This window comes from Trichechus manatus, unplaced genomic scaffold, assembly GCF_000243295.1.
Source record: "Trichechus manatus latirostris isolate Lorelei unplaced genomic scaffold, TriManLat1.0 scaffold00194, whole genome shotgun sequence".
NCBI lineage: Eukaryota > Metazoa > Chordata > Mammalia > Sirenia > Trichechidae > Trichechus > Trichechus manatus.
This window is the reverse complement of record NW_004444130.1, coordinates 621,879-628,472: the sequence shown is the minus strand read 5'-3', so window position 1 is coordinate 628,472 and position 6,594 is coordinate 621,879.

Sequence of the window (6,594 nt, the reverse complement as noted above, 5' to 3'; positions counted from 1 at the left end):
CAACCTTTTTCTTTTGATGAAACTACACATAGCCAAGGATACACCGTTTCAAAAATTTCTACATGCACAGTGCAGTGACATTGACTACGCTCTTCGAGTTGTGCTGTTATTCTCACTTAAGATGAAGGCTTACAGAACAAAATAATTTCTCATTTAACAGTTACTACAAATGTTGCCCTATGACAATGGTTAACAATCTCACTACACATCAACAATATCCTTACTCAACCTTGGGTTCCCTATCACCAGCTTCCTTGTCCCCTTCTGCCTTCTGGCCCTTGTCACTGGACTCCTGTACCTCGTTAGTCTCATTTGGTTTTATGGGGCTGTCCACTCCCATGCTGAACAGTGAACCTTGGAGGTAGCTTCACCACTGAGCTAAAAGGGTGTCTGGGGGCCATACTCTCGAGGTTTCTCCGGTCTCCTTTAGGCCAGTAAATCTGGTCTTTTTTTTGTGAGTTAGAATTATGCTCTACATCCTTCTCCAGCTCTGTCCAGAACCCTCTGTTGTGATCCTGGTCAGAGCAGTCAGTGGTGGTAGCCGGGCACCATCTAGCTGTACTGGACTCAGTCTGGTGGAGGCATTGGTAGCTGTGGACAATTAGTCCTTCGGACTAATCTTTTCCTTGTATCCTGTTCTCTTCATTCTCCCTTGCTCCCGAAGGGATGAGACCAGTGAAGTATCTTAGATGGCCGCTCACAGGCTTTTAAGACCCCAGACACTGCTCACCAAGGTAGAATGTAGAGCATTGTCTTTATAAGCTGTGTCATGCCAATTGAGCTAGATGTTCCCCAACACCATGGTCCCCACAGCCCTCCACCAAGCAATTCAGTCCCTCAGGGAGTTTGGATGTGTCTATGGGGCTTCCATGACCTTTCCTTGTACAAGTTGTGCTAGTTTCCCCTGTATTGTGTCAGTACGGTATTTTTAAAGTGTAAAAATTTCTGTTCCTTTCTCCATAATTCACTATTGTTTGGTGTATACCTTCCCAGACTTTTTTCCGTGCATGAAAGCATTCATTTTATACATACAAGCACACACACTCATGCGTATGTGTATGTATGTTTGCATATCTTATTTGTGCATGCCATGATACTGTTTTCTATATTTATAGTTATTTTATATTCACATTTTATATTTGCACACCAGTGGGATCATACCATGAATATGATTCTGCAGCTTGCTTTCTTCGCTTGATTATATCACGGGCATTGTTCACATTGGTTCCTATCACCCCACCTCATGCTTTTTAATGGAATATATTTAACATATCCTTTATTGATGATCCCTTGGATAACTTTCAGTGTTTTCTTATCACAGACAGTGCCTCAGTGAACATCCTTGTATGTGTTATCTGTGCCTTTGTTGAGGTGTTAATGTAGAACAGATTCTGAGAGGTAGGATACCTAGTTAGAGGGTTTGTGTTTTAAATTTTGATAGATACAGCCAAATCGCTCTTGTAAACTTTTGAAGCTGCCATTTCCTGTCATGGAGGCAACAACAGAGGGAACATCCCCAGCAACTCTGGCTGTGCCTGTTCAGTTACTGCTGTGATGCCTGAAGAAAGAGGCACTATGATAACAACTAATACTCTCTGAGTATCGACCGCAGGCCATATGTGGTGCTAAGGGCTTGACATTCCCACTATGCAGGGGAGGAAACGGGGGAGGTACAGGCTGCCAACTTGTCCAGGGTCACACTGCATGGAGGCTGCCGAGCTGGGGTTGAGCCAGCTGGTCTGACTCCAGAGTCTGTGCGCGCCTGATCGCTGTACTACGAGTCATCTGATGGTATGTTCACCACCCTCTCCGCTTCTCCATATTCACCTCCACTCAGGTAAGGAAAAGTAATACACCAAAGAAATGGCAACGGGCAAAAAGGAAGGGCATCTGAGCAGGCTGATAGAGACTGTACTGTTGTATTACACACCAGGCAGGTATTTGAAATGAAGTGTACCTGAAGGTAACCACCCTACCCTCCCTGTGGCAAACTGGAGCACCATCCTGGACTCAGAGCCACATTTACTATGGGGTGTGTAGGATTTCTGGTGCAGAGTGGCCATCTTTCAGATTTATAGTGATTCCAGCTAGATGTTAGCTGCAGCTGTCGGGAGAGTGTAGTTGCTTTGGGAAACGTGCTTGCTGCCTCCCGGCTTTCATATCTCTGTGATTTGGGGTGCCACTGGCAGACAAGTTTGCAAGCTGCTTGAAGACATTAGACAAGAAGCTATTGGGGTACAGTTGACCTTAAAATAAGGAGATTAACTGGCTGGGCCTAATCTAATCACATTAGCCCCTTGAAGAGCAGAGAGTTTTCTCTGGCTGGGAGCAGAAAAGGACTTTAGAAGATTTAAAACATAAGAAGGACTCAATGTGTTGCTGCTTTGAGGATGGAGGGGGCTACATGTGGAGGAATGCAGGTGGCCTCAGGGACCTGAGCAGCCCCCAGCAGACAGCCAGCAAGGAAATGGGGACCTCAGACCTACAGCCACAAGGAAATGGATTCTTCTCAGAGTCTCTAGATAAGAGCCTGACCTGGCCAACACTTTGATTTTGGCTTTGTGATACCCCGAGCCTACAGCCCAGCCCATCCTACTTGGACTTCTGAACTGCACAGCTGTGAGCTAATAGATGACTGCTGTTTCAAGCCGCTATGTTTGTGGTAATTTGTTACACAGCGATAGAAAACTAAAGCAGGCCCCCTTCACACTTCACCAGTTGTCCCAATAATGTCCTTTTTAGTCATCTACTGCTGCTATAACAGAAATACCACAAGTGGATGGTTTTAACGAAGAGAAGTTTATGTCCTCACAATCAAAGTAGGCTAAAAGTCCAAATTCAGGGTGTCAGCTCCAGGGCAAGCCTTTCTCTCTCTCTTGGCGTTCTCATCAGTGTTCCCCTGGACTAGGAGCTTCTCGGTGCAGGGACCCCAGTCCAAAGGACGCGCTCTGCTCCTGGCACTGCTTTCTTGACGGTATGAGGTCCCCAATTCTCTGCTTGCTTCCCTTTCTTTTTATCTCTTGAGAGATAAAAGGTGGTGCAGGCCACACCCCAAGGAAACTCCCTTTACATTGGATCAGGGATGTGACCTGGGTAAAGGTGGTGTTACAATCCCACCCTAATCCTCTTTAACATAAAATTACAATCACAAAATGGAGGCCAACCACACAGTTCTGGGAATCATGGCCCAGCCAAATTGATACACACATTTTTTGGGGGACATAATTCAAACCATGACATGTCCTTTATAGTAAAACTATCCAGATCATAATCACACATTGCATTTGGTTGCCATGTCTCTTTAGTCTTCTTCTGTCTGGAAAAGTTCATATCTGTCCTTCCATCTATGTCCTCGACACACAGAATATTCCTTATTTGGGTTTGTCTGGTGTTTTCTTGTGATTGGATCCAGGCTAGGCAGCTTTGGCAGGGAACATTACAGAAGTGATGCTGTGTTCTTATTGCATCTTACCAGGTGACACACATTTTAATTTGTCCACTTACTGATGATGTTCACTTGGGTCACTTGAAGGTAGTGTCTGCCAGCTTTTTGCACTGTAAAGTTACTCATTTTTTCCTTTGTAACAAATACGTTTTGTAGGGAGGTACTTTAAAACTATGTACGCCTCCTCCTCACTTATCGATTATCTCGCTACCGGACATTTTGCATTTAGACAATAGTAAAAAATCTACTATTTTGCTCATTAATAATGTACATCTGGCAGTTAACAAACGCTGAGGTGCTGACTTTGATGGTTAAGGTTATGTGTCAGCTTGGCTGGGCCATGATTATCAGTGGTTTGGCAGTTAGGTAATGATGTGATTTGGCAGTTATTTAATGATGTAGTCATCTTCCATTGTGTGATCTGATGTGGTCACCCTCCATTTTCACATAACATTGATTTCTCAGTGACCTGGTCTTTGGAACCTAACCATGTTGATAAGTGAGGAGAGGGTGTAATTATCCTGTTCCTCATCAAACTTTCAGTTTATTCATTTATTTATATTAGTATGGCCTCATAGTTTTCAACTTTATTTAATGGCTTATAATCCATTACTATCATTATTTATTTTGATGCTCAAGTTTTCCCATATTTGGCCAGTGGGAGCCTCTTCTGGTGGTTTGTGTCCTTTGGGCATGGTCTCCATCATTCTTTGAGCACATCTTTGCTTTCTGACACAGATATTCCAGGCTCATCACATACTTTCCCTGTCCCAGCCCAGGAATCAGCCATTTATCCAAGGAGCCCTGGAGAATGATATTTAGAGGCCAAGATTTGGGTGTGCTCACTGCTATTGGGCTGTGGCTGCTCACAGGCCGTCTCAGTGGACAGAACTAGGGAGTATACATATGTTTATACATATATATGCATATATGTGTATGTGTGTGTATATGTGTACACACACATTACATATATATTTCCATATGTCTATATATTTGTCATGGATTGAATTGTGTCCCTCAAAAATATGTGTATCAATTTGGCTAGGCCATGATTCCCAGTATTGTGTGATTGTCCACTATTTTGTCATCTGATGTGATTTTCCTATGTGTTGTATATCCTATCACTATGTTAATGAGATGGGATTTGTGGCAGTTATGTTAGTGAGGCAGAACTCAATCTACAAGTTTAGATTGTGTCTTAAGCCAATCTCTTTTGAGATATAAAAGAGGGAAGTGAGCAGAGACACGGGACCTCATACCTCCAAGAACAAGAGCCGGGAGAAGAGTGCGTCCTTTGGACCCAGGGTCCCTGCACTGAGAAGCTCCTTGACTGGGGAAGATTGATGACATGGACCTTCCTCAAGAGCCGACAGAGATAGCCTTCCCCTGGAGCTGGCACCTTGAATTCGGACTTTTCGCCTCCTAGACTGTAAATTTCTTTGTTAAAGCCATCTACTTGTGGTATTTCTGTTCTGGCAGCACTAGATAACTAAGACAATATTGAAAACCATGACTTCAGACCAACACCTTCAATTCCAATCCCAAACCACAGGGTTTCTTCCCTTCTCATATTTGTAACTCCCTTCTCTGACACTGAAAAACCTGGCTCTCCTTATCCTTAAAATATTTAACTACTTGATTAATCTCCTTGTACATAACTAATTTCCTATTGCCACCCCTCTACCATGTATGGTCGTCTGTTTCCCTTGCTTGGGTTCTGACACTCTACACCACTACCCTTCCCCCCCAAGACACGTTTCTCACCTTGTGCAGCTCTGACACGTGCTCCAGGCTGCTCCCCTGGGCAGACATCCTCTTCACCCCTTTCAAGCTCTGACACTTGTGCTGGGCTGTTCCTGTGTGGTTGCCCTCCTCACAACTTGGGCTCCGATACTCCACATCAGGCACCTACACACATACTTTGTGGACACCCTCCTAGTTCTGTTCAGGCTTTGATATTGCTCTGGGGCACCTGCCCTCCCTTTCCCCCTAGTGCAGTCATCTACCTTGATCTTCCCTAAAGAATTGTCCAGGAAAGGGGAAAAGTTACACTTTGGAAGGCTCCCTATTGGAGACGCATTCTCTCATTGCAGCTGTTTAACAGTCTGCTTTTTCTTCCCTCTAGCACCAGAGTAAGTAGTTGGCTTGCATTTAGGGGCCATGGGGTGAAGTTAATAATATGTTTCTTAACACTAGAAATCACACTCAGAGCCCAGAGAAGTTCACAATGCCACGGAGACATGTGGGAGAAGCAACAGACTGATGCCACCTTGTCTCCCTTTGGGGCCTGGGATCATCATGGGAATGGTGGGCAGAATTGCTAATGCTTTTAAAATCATTCTCTCATGCTTTTTGTTGAGTGGATAATTGGCATCACTTGCCAATTTCGCATTAGTTAAATATACTAAAACTTATTGCCATTGAGTTGATTCCGACTCATAGTGACCCTATAGGACAGAGTAGAACTACCCCACAGGGTTTCCAAGGATCGGCTGGTGGATTCAAACTGCCGACCTTTTGGTTAGCAGCCGAATGCTTAGCCACTGCACCACCAGGGCTCCAGTTAAATATAAGTAGTTAATAAATTTTATCCTGCAACTTGTTTTTTTTACGTATCATGGAATCTTCCAATGTCAGTCAGTCCCTTAGATCTACCATGCTCTTTTTAACAGCCCTTGGGTTTTCCAGTGAAACTATATCAGCATTTACTTGTGGGTAGACATGTAGGCTGTTTTCAGTTTGTTGGATCACAGACAATGTTGTAGTGATTACCCTGGGTTATGTATCTTTGCGCTGTTCTGGTAGAATTTCTGTAATAGATTCCCAGAAGTGGAATTGCTAGGGTAAAGGTTAGATACACTTAAAATATTGATAATTATTCCAAAATGCCATTTGAAAGGGCCATACCCATTTATACTTTTCACCAACTTTGTAGGCGAGGGCCCGTTTCCTCTTATGTGGACCCACACTGGAATTTCCCAGTACTTGGTCTGGAATAAGCTGTTCTTCCTTTTCCACTTTCCCACTCTGGAAGCTCTGGGAATAGCTTACACTATGGTTCTTGGTGGAAAAAAAGATAAAAGGAACTGTGGGTTTAGCAAGCCACTTGGGCTACAGCCAGAGTGATTACCACATCCACCTCTACGTGT